The sequence below is a fragment of the Triticum aestivum genome, chromosome 3A (genome assembly GCF_018294505.1).
Source record: "Triticum aestivum cultivar Chinese Spring chromosome 3A, IWGSC CS RefSeq v2.1, whole genome shotgun sequence".
Taxonomy (NCBI): Eukaryota; Viridiplantae; Streptophyta; class Magnoliopsida; order Poales; family Poaceae; genus Triticum; species Triticum aestivum.
The window spans coordinates 462178056-462192045 of record NC_057800.1 but is presented as its reverse complement, the minus strand read 5'-3'; the positions used below and the strand labels follow the sequence as shown (position 1 = coordinate 462192045).

Here is a 13990-nt window from a genome sequence, read left to right as displayed (position 1 = left end):
TGCAAATGCAGAAACCGAGCAATGGATGTCTATAACTATGAGAAATTAAACAAGGAAAGTTAAACAAAGCGTAATGTGAGTTGTTCATAATTCGCAAACATTTACTTATTTATTATATGGACTGGAGAATGTTAATTCATGGCCGCTTTCTTTCCTTGACATGGTAGTACGTACAGTCTCCTGCCCATAAGTCCAAGGATATGTTAAATTTGGAACATGTTTAGGATTCAGATTTGTGTTTCATAAAAGAACACACTCAGGTTTGGGAATCGCTTTATGGAGAAGCTAGCCATTGATCGGATATGTAAACTCATTAGGATGCTTGCGTGAAGAATGCTGATAAAATAATATTTTACATGACATGGCTAATGCCGCGTCTACTTATTTACTCCCTCCGTCCCGAAAAACATGTCGCGAGGGCAATTTTTCAAAAAAACCCTCCAGTTTCTCCCGACCAAACCCGCACTCCTCGTCGTCCTCCTCCGACAGAATCCCCAGCTGCGCTGCTCCCGGCCGCCGTCGGTTCCCCGCTCCCCCACCGCAGCTGCCCTGCTCCCCGCCGTCGCGGCTCCCCTGCTCCCCCGCTCCCTCACCGCAGCTTCCTCCTGCTCTGCCGCCGCAGCTGCCGCTCACCTGCCTCCCCAAGCTCCCCCCTTTCCTCATAAAAATCTTCGATTTTCCCAGCTACTGCCACGCTCTGCTCCGGCTGCGTAGGAACCGGCGTCAATGAGCCCGCATGCACTGGATCCTGACCACCACCAACAATCTAAAGGTCGATGAGGCCTGGAGGCGTAGGATTTGTGTAAGACAATAAGATTTGGGGGAACCAGCACAACCCTCTAGGGGTGGCTTATCTCATTATATATAATGAATGTGTTACAATACGTACAATATACGTACATAAGTACAGAAGCTATACATAGTCTAACACCCTCCCTCAATCTTAGCCACTTTCTAAAGAACTGAGAAGGGTAAGATTGCGCCTACAAGCCTCAAACTGTGGCAGAGGTAAAGGCTTAGTGAAGATGTCTGCAAGTTGATCCTTAGATGAGATAAACTTGATCTGGAGTTGCTTCTGTGATACACGTTCCCGTACAAAGTGATAGTCAACTTCAATGTGTTTCGTTCGGGCATGAAATACTGGATTTGCAGAAAGGTATGTAGCACCGATGTTATCACACCAAAGAATAGGAGGCTGTGGTTGAGACAAACCCAACTCCTGAAGCAAAGACTGCACCCAAATAATCTTTGCAGTAGCATTAGACACAGCCTTGTACTCAGCTTCAGTACTGCTACGTGACACAGTAGCCTGTTTCCGAGCACTCCAGGCGATCAAATTAGGGTCAAAGAATACTGCATAACCCCCCGTGGATCGCCTGTCATTTGGGCTACCAGCCCAATCTGCATCAGAGAAGGCCGAAAGGACCCGAGAGGAAGTCGGCCGAATATGCATACCAAATGTCAGGGTGAACTGAACATAACGAAGAATGCGTTTAACAGCAGCCCAATGAGTATCCCTGGGAGCCTGAAGATACTGACAAACCCTGTTAACAGCATAAGAGATATCTGGTCTCGTGATCGTCAAGTACTGAAGTCCACCAACAATGCTCCTGTACTCTGTGGCATCCGCATGAGACAAAAGCTCACCATCAACAGCTGTTATCTTGTCGGTAGACGACATGGGTGTGGTGGTCGGTTTGCACTTCAGCATGCCCGCTCTTTGTAACAACTCCAAGGAGTACTTCTTCTGCGTAAGGACAAGACCAGTAGCACGAGAAGTGACCTCAACTCCAAGAAAGTAGTGAAGCTTCCCAAGATCTTTGACCGCAAAATCAGCACCAAGAGAGCAGACAAGAGCATCATCAGCATACTGAGAAGAGCTGACAAGGATAATATCATCGACATATACCAAAAGATACATAGTGACTTCTGGCTTCTGTAGAAGAAATAATGAAGTGTCAGTAGTGGACGGCACAAACCCATGAGCACGAAGGGCAGAGGCAAGGCGGGCATGCCAGGCACGAGGAGCTTGCTTCAAACCATATAGTGCTTTGGAGAGACGACAGATATAGTCAGGACGATCAGGATCAGAGAAACCAGGCGGCTGTTTCATATAAACCTCTTCCTCCAAAAATCCATGTAGAAAAGCATTCTGCACATCAAGTTGACGAAGTGACCAACCACGAGAAACAGCAATGGAGAGAAGAAGCCGAATAGTGGTAGGCTTGACGACAGGACTGAAGGTGTCCTCATAGTCAAGACCATGGCGCTGCCGAAAACCGCGAGCAACAAGTCGCACTTTGTAACGCTCAATAGATCCATCCGAATGCTTCTTCACTTTGAATACCCATTTTGAGTCAATAACATTTACCCGTGGTGGTGGAGGAACGAGAGTCCATGTCTTGTTACGAAGGAGAGCATGAAACTCCTGCTCCATAGCCTCTCGCCAATGTGGAATGCGCAGGGCAGCCTGATATGAGCGAGGCTCAGAAGATGGATCCGCAACAGCAGCAGCCAAACAAGCAGCCAACCAAGCAACCGTACCATCCTTACGTTCCTTAGGTTTGAAAATGCCACTACGACTGCGTGTATGTGGTCGGGACACAGGAACCACCGAGGTCGACGGAGCAGCCTGCAACGGGCTGGAGGACGGCGACGTTGACGAGTCAGCCGGTGACGAGGAGCCAGACACAGTAGTCTCGGGCTCGGTCAGCGAAGAAGGCCGGCCCACCGGCGAAACCGGCAGAGCAGACGAAGCAGCTGGCGACGCCGGCGTCACAGACCGGGCCGATGGCGAGCCCGGCATAGTGGGCCGTGGTGGGCCGGTGTCGCGGGCCGATCCGCGGATGAAGGCGACGTGAGGACGGCGTCGCGAACCCGAGCTGCAGGCGAAGACGACGTGACGGGCCGAGCCGCGGGCGAAGACGGCGTGATAGGCCGAGCCGCTGAAGACTCGGCGGCCGCTGGCGAAGAAGGCCGAGCCGCTGGAGACTCGGCGGTCGCTGGCGTAGCGGACCGAGCAGTGGAGATGCTCGGCGCGACGGGCTCTTCGGGTGACCATGCATGGGCACGCGAATCGATGCCATGCAACATAGGGCGATCGACGTGCCCATCAGAAGGCGGCGATGATGATGGTGAATCCTCCAACAGCTCCAAACGAGCCCCACGTCCGGTTCCTGCACCATGGTTAGGTAACAGCAAAGGAGAGTATGCAACATCATCAAATTGGTCAGAAGCAACAGAGGATGAATGCAGAGATGGTGGTTCGACAGTGGACACAGGAAGTTTGGCAAAGGGAAAAACATGCTCATCAAACACGACGTCCCGAGATATATAGACACGATTAGTGGGAACATGAAGACATTTGTAACCTTTATGAAGAGAGCTATAGCCAAGAAAAACACACTTCTTAGAACGAAACTCAAGCTTGCGCTTATTATATGGACGAAGATGCGGCCAACAAGCACACCCAAATACCTTGAAAAAGGTATAATCAGGTTGTTCATTAAGGAGAACCTCAATGGGAGTCTTCATGTTTAAAACACGAGTGGGAGTACGGTTGATGAGAAAGCATGCAGTGGTGAAAGCATCACTCCAAAACCGAAACGGAACAGATGCATGGGCCAAAAGAGTAAGACCAGCTTCAACAATATGACGATGCTTACGTTCGACTGAACCATTCTGCTGATGTGTATGTGGACATGCTAAACGATGAGCTATCCCAAGCGACTGAGAGAAGGAGTTGAGGTTGCGATACTCGCCCCCCCCCCAGTCCGACTGGACATGAACAATTTTGTGCTTGAGAAGACGTTCAACATGTTTTTGAAACTGAACAAAAATATCAAACACATCAGATTTGCGTTTAATAAGGTAAAGCCAGGTAAAGCGATTATAAGCATCAACGAAACTGATATAGTAATTATGACCACTGACAGAAGTCTGAGCAGGACCCCATACATCTGAAAACACAAGTTCTAAAGGATGTTTCACCTCACGACTAGACTCCGAAAAAGGAAGTTGATGACTCTTCCCCTGCTGACAAGCATCACACACTGCTACATCTTGATTACTAGACAAACTAGGAAGCTCATCACGACGCAAAATATGACGGACAATAGGTGTGGCCGGGTGACCAAGACGAGCATGCCACTGTGACGGAGAGACCCGAACTCCACTGAAAACACGGGCGACGCCAGGATGCTCCAGACGGTAGAGGCCCTGGCACAACCGCCCACTAAGAAGAATGTCCCTCGTGCCCCGATCCTTAATAAAAAGATCAAAAGGGTGAAATTCACAAAGCACATTATTATCACGTGTGAGTTTAGGAACTGAAAGAAGATTACGGGTCACAGATGGAACTCGAAGAACATTGCGAAGCTGAAGACTCCTATTGGCATGTCTAGTGAGAAGAGATGCTTGACCAATATGAGAGATGTGCATACCTGCTCCATTGGCGGTGTGGATCTTGTCGGAGTCATGATAGGGTTCACGAGTGTGAAGCTTCCCCATCTCGCTGGTCAGATGCTCTGTCGCCCCAGAGTCCATGTACCAGTGTGGATTGATGGAGTAGGACTGAGTGTGTCCCTGTTGCTTCTACGGCACGGGACGATCAGCCATGGCGACCTGACGGGCATTGTTGCGTGTATCTTTGCCGTCATTGCCAAGACCAAGGAAGCTTCGCTGGAAGTGCTTATGACACTTGGAGGCCCAGTGCCCATCGCGGCCACAAAGCTGGCACACACGTGGACCGCCAGCCCCCGGTAAGGTCGCAGTAGGTGGGGGGGCCGAGGCGGGCGACGGTGGCAGCCCCAAGGGAGACCGGGGTGATGAAGAAGAGCGGCCACCCTTGGTGGCGGCGTTGGCCGAGAGGGAGCCAGTGCCCCTGGAGCGGCGTGTCTCGACCCGTTGCTCAGTGAGAAGGAGCCGAGAGAAAACCTCGTGTGCCAGCATGGGTGTCGAGTTGCCCCGCTCGTTGATGATCTCGACTAAGGCATCATACTCCTCATCAAGACCATTGACAATAAACGAGTTGAACTCGGAGTCGGTGAGGGGCTGTCCAATGGAGGCCAATGTGTCGGCGAGGCCCTTGACCTTGTTGTAGAACTCAGTGGCAGTGGAGTCAAGCTTCTGACACTCTCCAAGCTGACGACGGAGTGCAGAGACACGAGCCTGGGACTGCGCTGCAAAGGTTCGCTCAAGGATGGTCCAGGCCTCATGAGACGTCTTCGCGAAGACAACAAGTCCGGCAACTGCCGGCGAGAGCGACCCCTGGATGGAGGAGAGGTTCGCCTGGTCCTGCCCCGTCCAGACGCGATGGGCCGGATTGTAGACCGGACCGTGCACGCTGTCTACCAGTGCGGGTGGGCAGGGAAGCGATCCCTCGACGTAGCCTAGCAGGTAGTGACTCCCCGAGAGCGGGAGAACCTGCGCACGCCAGAAGATGTAGTTGTCGGCGGAGAGCTTGATGGTGATGAGATGATCGAAGTGAAACGGCGGCGGCGAAGACGATCCCATCGAGGGGGCTGCCTGGGGTGCAAACACCACGGAGGCAGCCGGAGGCACCGAAGCCGATGCGGGAGGAGGCGGGACCGCAGCCAGGACGGACGCCGCAAAGCTCGCGGCCGGGTCGGACGCCGCAAGGCCCGCGGCCGGGGCGGACGCCGCAAGGCCCGCGGCCGGGGCGGACGCCGCCAACCCCGCCAGCGGGGCGGTGTGATCCGCTTGCGGCAGGAGCGGCGGGACGACGCCCGCGGAGTCCGCAGCGGACGGCGGCGCCGCGGTGTGGACCACGAGGTCGCGCCCAAGCGAGGGCGCCGGCGGCGTGGAGTAGACGGAGCCGATGCTCCTGGTCCCGATCGGAGCCGGAACGACGACGTCATCGAGCGGGAGGTTGAGCAGAGCCGCAAGAGAGGCCGGGAGGAACCCCGCAGCAGTGGAAGCGGTGGTGGCGGCGCTCGACATGGCGGCGGTGAAGGCGGCGGCGGCTGCGGCGGCGGTGCGGGTATTAGGGTTTGGAAGCGGAAGCAACATAACCTAGGGTGACTTATCTCATTATATATAATGGATGTGTTACAATACGTACAATATACATACTAACAATTTGCGAGCGTGGAAGACGACGGCGGCGGCGATGAGACAGCTCCACTAGGAATACAACGGCGGTGGCTTCTTTGTTGTTTCTGTGGTGGAAGACCCACGCCTACGACACCGCGGCAGGGGGGAAATCCCCTGCTCCCCCGCTCCCTCGCCGCAGCTGCCTCCTGCTCCGCCAACGCCACCGCGGCGGACGATGAGATGCCCTGCTGGCTCCCAACGGCGATGTCAACCTCGACGGCGCGAGCTTCTGCTCGGGGGACGGCGCGGTTCAGCGACGACGAGATCTTCCTCACCAAATCGCCGACCAAATCGTCGAGGAGAGCAAGTTCCTCATCCACCGCACCGCCACCTCCTCTGCTCTCGTCCTTCCAGGTTCGGTTGGGTTCAGTTCGTGCAGGAGCAGGAGCACGCAGAATCCTCCAAATTGTCGCTTCCTAGAAGCTCAAGATGGTGTTGTTCCCAATTTGTGCAGGTCAGGAGAGCAACAACGCACACGCAGCGCAGATTTGTGCGTCTTCTCCATGCAATCTTGTTTACTTAATCTTCAGCCTGGGCCATCTCTGTCACCAACGCCTACAACCTGGGTATGAACCTCTCTTCTCTACTTCATCTTTACTGAATGTGCGTATTCTCTGAACCACTTATTCTTTGTCTACTGAATTTTAGTGAATGTGAGATGTACTCCTGTAAACTGAGATGTGCTTTTGTAAAGTGTGTTGTCAACTTGTGAATTTTAGTGAATGTGAGTGAAAGTTACTCCACAATGTGAGTAAAAATGTTGGGCTCCTCTCATTCTTTTCCCCAATTCAGTATTGTTGTGTAGAAATTGATTCAAAAATTCAGTACTCCTAGGCCAAGAGAGAGATTATGTTAAAAATACAGTTAAGCAGGCATGGTAAAATTGAGTTGGAAAATCAAAATAAGTGAATGGATACTGCTTGAGTTGGAAAATCAGTGTAAATCTACTGTAAAAATTCAGTACTCCTACACTTAGAGATTATGTTAAAAATTCAGTTAAGCAGGCATGGTACTCTTATTTTGGAGTAAAAATTCAGTTTAAAAGTCAGTTAAAAGTCCAGTTTTAGAGCTTGGCTCCTGATCTGACTATAAAGTGTAATGCAAGCTTATTGCTAGCAAGTTTAAAATTCAGTAAACACATGATTCAGTGCACACTTAATACACATGACCTGCTTGTGCTTGTGACTGACTTGGACACATGATTCAGACACACATGTATTCAGACACACATAGCAGGTCTGAAACTCCTAGGAAATCATTTGCATATTGTCAACCTACTGTGAAATGAGTAATAGCTGCATCTTCCAGGATAGTAGTGTGGGCCTCCTAATTAGTTGTAAACCAAAGCACTTAGACATTTTCAATCATGAGTAAATCAGAAACTAGTCTCAGCTTGACTATTGATCTTGTGCATTTTCCTTTCTTTTCAGTGAACTAGTCTCAGCTTGAGTCCTGGTCTACTGTAACTTTTTTTTTAAAGTTGTTTAATTGATAAATCATTTTAAATGGTTTGCCCAGGTTTCAGTGAACTAGTCTCAGCTTGAAATTTGGTTCAGTTAACTCCATACAAGGGTCTCTTTTTGATTAACAGTTTGGAGTATAGATTAACTGAAACCTGACATTTTAACTGAATTTTACCTTCTTCCTTGCTTAGGAACATGAGCTCTGGCGGCAACACAAAGAATTCAGTAAACTCTATTTTTGCAGAATTGTTGTTGTCAGTTAACTGAAACTACAGCACATTCCAATCAATTGGCTGCAGTAAAGAACTGAAGAGATGGTATGATAACAACTGCTCTATTTGTTCTATCTAATCTGTTCTTTTCTATTTAAGAAAAATATAAGCATGCATTTACCAGTAGGCGAGATCATCTAGCTACTTTGTAGTGTTATTATTGTCTAAATAGGAACATTTTACCTCATTAAAAGTACAGCCATCTCCAAAACTACAACACATTTAGCTACTGAACATTTACCTGGTGAGATGTTTAGTCATGCATCCTAATTCAGACGCTGTTGTGTGTTTAAGTAATCTGTCAGAAGTGTTTATTTCCACGCATGCATTATCAAATTGGCTGTGAGCCGTAAGGTGGAATGCTTAGTATTTTTGCTCATACAGGAAACTTGCTCAGTTCGATTAATTCAGCTCCAATGGCGGTATCTGTAAGACATGGAAGTGTGCAATTTTTCTGTATGTGCTCTCATATTTTTGCTCATGCATGCTTTTTTCAGTTAGTTTTTCCCACATTTTGGAAAGAACCATGCACAAAGGAAGCAAACACTTCATCTGATGGTGTACCTTCTTAAGCTAGCAGTACTCTGATGGAGTACCTTCTTCAGAGGGCAAATAGCACCAGCAGCAGCAGTCACGGCGGCAGTCAACAGCAACAACAGAGGAGCAGTAGCATCAACACGAATCAGCAACAGCAGCACAGGCAGAGGAGCAGTAGCATCAACACGGGAAGAGGAGCAGGAGCAGCACGGGAGCTCCACCGGCGGCAGGGGAGAAACAGAGGAGAAACAAGATGCAGCAGCACGGGCTAGCACCACAGGCGGGCATGCAGGCAGAGAAGGAGCACCACGGCGGCGCGTGGGAGCTCGACGAGGACTCACGGGAGACCACGGAGGACGCGTGCGAGCTGCTGTCCACGACGGATCGTGGAGGCCAGCTCCGACAATGCCCGTAGTTGGATCGCGGTGGCGCACGGGAGGCAGCTCAAGGTGGACTCGCGGGAGCACGAGGAGGACTTGCGGGAGCTCGAGTATGATGAGAGGGAGCTCCTGCTCCACCAGATCGTGGTGGCAAATTCCAGCGACACCCGCAGGTAATCGCCGCCGGAGGGGATCGCGGCGGCGCAGGTCTGGGCGGCGGCGGCGGAGCAAGTACTTGGCGACGGCGGCGGCGTTGAAGGTACGTGGTGACGGAGGCGGAACACTTCCTGGTGGGCGGCAATCACGCAGCTTGGCGGCGCCGGCCCCTGGAGACGCACGGGCGACGGCGGAGGAAGACGACGGGGGTGGAGGGACTTGTTTGTGATTGTTTTGAAACTACGAGGGCTTTTTTATAAAATTGGCAATGATCTACGCCTGCGACATGTTTTTCGGGACGGAGGGAGTACAATTTACATTCTGTTAAAATGTAAAGAATTTATTTCTTGGCAACTAAATCATCCCCTGTTTAGTTGCTTTTATGCAGAGGCATTACGGATTTACAATCAGTTGCCAAAGAAAGCATTCACTTATTATGATGCTGGTGCAAAACATGATTTAGCAGCTATTTTTTACACTACACATTTCGTGATATGTTACTTGTTCTGCTGTTGTTCCATGTTCGTTAATTGTGCATCACATGTTCACCAAAGTGGCTAGGCTATTAGATAGATGGTTCATTTTATAGCCAGGATGTTTTCCATCGTGCTCACAAATGTTGATCAGTACAGTGGTTCGGAAGTTGCCCTCAACCTTTAACAATTTTCTTATATCTGTTTTTTTTATATATGCAGTATGCTTGGTTTATTTATAGGATGCGTTGTAAACTAGATATATTTAGTGAAAGGTTCTGCAGTAATTAAGATAGATACCAACACGGTTTCCTTTATTCCGTTGCTACATTCTATTCTATGATGTGAATTTGTTGGCCAATCATCTAAAAAAAGTAATTGGCAAATGCTTATGCATCAAATACCTGGCATTTTTTCATGCTTGGGCCTTTTTAATTATGAATACCTGGTTTATTTATAGGGATTTTTTGGTAAATTACAGAGTAACATAAATTTAGAAGTAGATACCTAAAGGTAGAAAATAAAATCACAGCCTATAGAAACACTATTGTATTTTTCTATACAAAATCCATCTGGTGACATTATTCAGTAAAATGTCATGAGAAATTTTAAAAGATGATTAAAAAGTGCACTTCAGAGGTACTCATGTTGGTATCTTTTGATCTGGCCATTGTAACTGTGTAAAGTACAGTAATATGTTGTATCTCTGTAAAAGATTGGTGTGCCTTTGTTGTTGATAAGCAGGAGGATATATGAAACTGAAAAGCATGAATCACTTATCACTTAGTTTACAAACATGTATTTGGAAACAATTTTATTTCTAGGTAAATACACATTGTCTGATACACAAGTCGTGTCATTATATAAACCAAACCTCAAAGCTGATCATTTTTTTCCGATGCTTCTACATTGTAAGAAAATTATGAATTGTACTTGGCAATGTAGATCATCAATGGCTTATGACCACAAGTAGAGGCAGATGCACAATGTGAACAGAAACCAAACTTGGTTACGGAAATTATATTAGGTTCGTTTTGCTTTGAACTTGAGATCTAGCAAATTGAAACATTGGAAGTTGGTTCTGAAAATGGCACTAGCTCTGCACTGATTCGAGGTCATGGTTACTAAACACAAGAGTTGACATGTACATATATTTTGTTGCAGTATGTGCTATTAAAGTTCATGCTCTGTATCATGGTATGTTCGCCTTTTGGTTTCATTGGTCATTATGTGTTTCTAAAGATCCTTTGAAGATCAATACCAATCTTTGTTTAGTTACTACAAGAGCATTCTGGCCAAATAAAAGTTGACCAAGAGATGATAGCAAGGAGATAGAAGTTGTCAATTTTGATAATTGAGTCTTTTGATGATTTATTCTTCCATGTCCAGTAGCAAAACATTTTCTGTTAGATGCTGGGATTTCAGACTTCTCATGTGACTTGTGAACTGACCCTCTTCTGCTTGCAATCTTCGATAGTTTGGTGGTAAATTAAAAGGTGGATCGAGAAAGATGTTGTGGCTGAATCGTTGACAAATAGGAGTTCAACCTGGCTGTGAAGGTTGCCACCCTGATCTTTCTTTTTGCAGTATTAACTCTGCATCGAACAAAGCAAGTTTCTTGGCACTGTCGAGCTATTATTCAGACACAGTTTCAGGTATACTCGCACACTTGGTTGTGGCATCAGATACATATGCATTTTACATTTAGCTACTTCACGGAATAATTTTGTATTGAAACTGTGACACTCTTCTTTTTTGCAGTCTTTATTCTGCATCATACAGAGCAAGTGTTATGCATGTTTCTTTCCTCCTAGAGAACTCAGTGCATGCACACATCCCAGTGAGGGCCTCAATGAGGAACAGGCTAGGCTGGAGATGTCGGTGATGAGGTTATCCGACATTGGCTGCTTGCTTCTTGAAGCACACCGGTGTTCCCAAGCACTCATCAAGTCTCTGAGATTTTCTGTATCCTCTATGAATGCTCCGCTTGTTTAGTTTGTGGACTAAAATGCTTGAACGATTGTTTTTGGTGAAACAACCAATAGTTATAAGGGATAGAAAATAGTCTGCTGCAACAACAAATCATTCACTTATGCACCAGAATACTGATTTAGGTGACCAGCAGGCAAATTAAGTAAGATTTATCAGTAGAACAGAAAAATCGATCATAGTACTGCATCCTTGCAAGTGAAATGCCAGTGTTAGTTATCTGAACACTCTGGAGAATTGCTTGCAGAAGTAGTTTAGTGCTTAGTAAGTTGTTAAGAGTGCAAATTTCTAGGCTTGGTTCATCTCCTAATAAGATGCTCTTTTTGCTATTTGTAGCTGATCAAAAAGTAACAACTTACCATAAATGATAGGAGTGCTGTTCATATGTCAGAGTCAGACCAGTGATGAAAAATAGTCAGAATTCTCTGGCAACATACATGCACAACTTGACAATGAAAGATCACTTGTATTGCTCGAAAAGTGAAGGTACGCTTTGATGTTCTTGCGAGTTCCATCCTCTTATAGTTACATATAAAGTTTTGTTCACTCACAAGCAGCAGAAAAGCATGATTCATGAATCTTCCTATAGGATAATAAGACTTGCTACTGAAGAATGATTTGACGGTAAGTAAGTGAAGACCATAAACTCAAGTAATTGAAACTGGAAACACCTTATGGGCGCAAATCCACGTTCAAATTTAGGAGCTGAAATGGCATGTATTGGTTTAGATACCCCAAAAAATGTATTAAGAAACTCAGTGAAGAAATATATTCTGCGGGGAAGAGAAAGCACATTATACTCACTGGCCAGTCTAGTGTGTGCATACCTTGCTACAGACCACACTGGATTCTACGATTCTGGATGAACTGCAACAGCAAAGTCATATGGGAATTCAAACCCCGATTGAATACAAAGGAAATTATAAGATGTGATTACAGCATGATGCTTACAGTTACTCACTGATAAGCATATCCTTTTGTGAGGGTAAAACCTACCACTAGGGGTTGTCATGCTGAACAACAAAGACAAACTATAACTTAAAAAAAATCGAAGTTGCAATGAATTCATTACTTTCAGATCTGCGTATTTCTTAATTTAACATTTCTTCAAATAACTTGCTTCATATTTAATATTCAATGATCATATAGCTCTTTGTAATTTGGTTATCCGTCAGGCTGGGCAAAGAATATTTTCCTTGGGTACGCAGGCCGAATTTACATAGAAGCTTTATGAATCAGTGGCAGCTAGCCTTGAGGGCTAAAGCCTAAAGGCTAGGATCCTTCACAGGATATTTTCTATTGTTCAGGTTTTGCTGCATGCCCTCCTCTCCAGATCATCGCGAGATTCTTAACACACATATTTTATGTAGCTTCCTGATACACATCATTTGAGAAACTGAACCGTAAGATCTTGCATGCTTTTTATATGTGTTGGTTCATGTTTTTTGTTTATCCGGTATTGAAATCAATATCACCAGTAATTCGTTGATGAAGTAGTAAATATTTTTGAAATGAGATATGTCGTTTGATTTTCATTCATCCAAGTCTGATGTTATCAAGTGCTCATGGCTAGCCAGTCTACTTTAGAAGTATAGAAAGGCTGATAGTTCCTATGTTGGTTCAGCGCAAAAGAGATGTTTAGGAGATGTAAGTTTTACATTGCTGCCTGCATTTGATTCTGCAAACAACACTTTGTGTTGGGGAAAGCCTACATTTCCCCATAGTTTTTTCTTTTAGTATCTTGCATGATGTGAAGATTCTTTCCACATTGCTGTCTGCATTTGATTCAGCTTTTTTGTTTTCCCACATAATTTATATAGCTAAACATGTCGTTTCCAATATTTCACGCTGCTGGGCGTGTGTTGATGGACGAGTGCAGGATGGCGGCGTTGTTTGGCGTCGTGGTGGCGTCGACGGCAGCTAGACCTGGCAAGGTTAATGCGTCAGTAGCTCTGAAGATGGATTGGTGGCGGTTGGTGGCGGCGGCCTCTGAGTGTGCGCCGGACCGATGGGTGCCCCATACCCGGCAGGTGGCTTGGTTGGGGTCTCAGGTCTTAGATGTTAGGTTTGGCTGCGAGGTTTGTTTGGTATTAGGCCTAGATCAGCATCCCTTCATCAACTGGATAGGAGTAGCGACAGATGTTGTCTAGACGGTGGTTTCAGTCTTACTGTTGTATTACTTTGTAAGGTCTTTTGTGAATAATTAATAAAATGGCTGCATGCATTGCCCAGATGCAGAGGCCGGGGGTCTTCCTCTTTTGAAGAAAACATAACTATCTTTGACCAAAACAAATTGTAAGCTGTAAGGATGTTTGTGGCAAGATATGCACACTTGTAGTGCTCGACGAACAGAAGACCAGGTTTTTTTTTCTTTCGCGCACATACATAAAGTGAGCACTATTATATTTCCATTCTGCTTTTTAATAATAATATACTGCCAAGTTCTTCATCATTGTGTTATATATGCAGGTGATAGTTGCTGCCACTAGAGATACTGAACCAACAATGCTGCCACTAGAGATACTGAACCGATCAAATTAGTTGCTTCGGTGTATCATGTTTTTATGACTTGTCTGTTCCCAGTTTATCATGGACCATTGACGGGT

General features: G+C 46.6%; 1 long non-coding RNA gene across 5 annotated transcripts; it reads left to right on the top strand.

Moving 5' to 3' along the window:
- Positions 1-6099: 6099 nt before the first annotated feature.
- Positions 6100-13766, top strand: LOC123061652 (uncharacterized). 5 transcript variants are annotated; one of them, XR_006429193.1, is made up of 5 exons: positions 6100-6468; positions 6569-6680; positions 7769-7894; positions 8347-11050; positions 11157-13766. It is a non-coding gene; the product is annotated as an uncharacterized lncRNA (long non-coding RNA). The 5 variants fall into 5 exon arrangements; XR_006429194.1 differs by having other exon boundaries at positions 8234-11050; XR_006429196.1 differs by having other exon boundaries at positions 7769-11050; positions 11157-11870; positions 13264-13766.
- The last annotated feature ends 224 nt before the right edge of the window (positions 13767-13990 follow it).